Source organism: Phytophthora infestans, genomic scaffold (genome assembly GCF_000142945.1).
Source record: "Phytophthora infestans T30-4 supercont1.45 genomic scaffold, whole genome shotgun sequence".
NCBI classification, from domain to species: domain Eukaryota; phylum Oomycota; class Peronosporomycetes; order Peronosporales; family Peronosporaceae; genus Phytophthora; species Phytophthora infestans.
In genome coordinates this window covers 468,515-469,351 of record NW_003303714.1, presented here as the reverse complement: position 1 = coordinate 469,351, position 837 = coordinate 468,515, and the positions used below count along the sequence as shown (strand labels likewise).

Below are 837 nucleotides of genomic sequence, written 5' to 3'. Positions count from 1 at the left end.
CAATGTTCCAAGCGCAGTGCGCATCTTGCTCTCAAGCGGTCTCAGACCTACGCTCGCGCTCCGCGCCTACTCCAAGAGTTGCAAACCGCTTAGAGCAATGCTCTTGACTCATTCGAGTTGTCGACAACAGCTCAGCGGTTGAACACTCGCTTTACAAGCGATAGGTCGGTGGTTCGAACCCACCAAGGCACAGCCCTCTCATTCCATGAACGATTGTTCACGCTTGGACAAGCTTAAGGGCAACACCCTTTTAGCTCAGTGGTCGAGCGTTGGCTTGGAAGCCATAGGTCGGTGGTTCGAGCCCATCAGGGCACAGCCCTCTCGTTCCATGAACTGTTGTCCTTGAATGGACAAGCTTAAGGGCAACGCCCTTTCAGCTCAGTGGTCGAGCGTTGGCTTTAAAAGCCAGAGGTCGGTGGTTCAAACTCACCCGGGCGCAGCCCTCTCATACCATGAGTAGTCCGGTCTCCGACTGACGTACGGGCATCGCCCTTATAGCTCAATGGTAGAGCTCCGGCCTGTCAAGCCACGGGCCAATGGTTAGATCCCCGTCCGGGACACCACTTTCGCTGTTACAGCGCATCCACATTTGGATCATGCTCATTGAGCAAGTTGTTTCAGAACAACTATGCGTCTATCGAGACGCTTGTGCCTGAACCTTGTTCAGCACAACACGAAGCACCTGCTTCCTTCGGGACCATGTCCCTAACATCACGAGGTCTCTCCACCTCCTGCTCCTGCTGCGAGCACCGCTCATACGTACGAGCTGGCTGCTGCAGCCACTGGTCAGAGCCTGAGCTCAACTACTGACCTGATCGCTCCCCGCTCTAGTGGGAG

At 55.4% G+C, this 837-nt stretch overlaps 1 non-coding gene across 1 annotated transcript; it reads left to right on the top strand.

The window, feature by feature from the left end:
* The first annotated feature begins 367 nt into the window (after window positions 1-367).
* On the top strand, window positions 368-439 carry PITG_28889. Its single transcript has one exon. It is a non-coding gene; the product is annotated as a tRNA-Leu (tRNA).
* The last annotated feature ends 398 nt before the right edge of the window (window positions 440-837 follow it).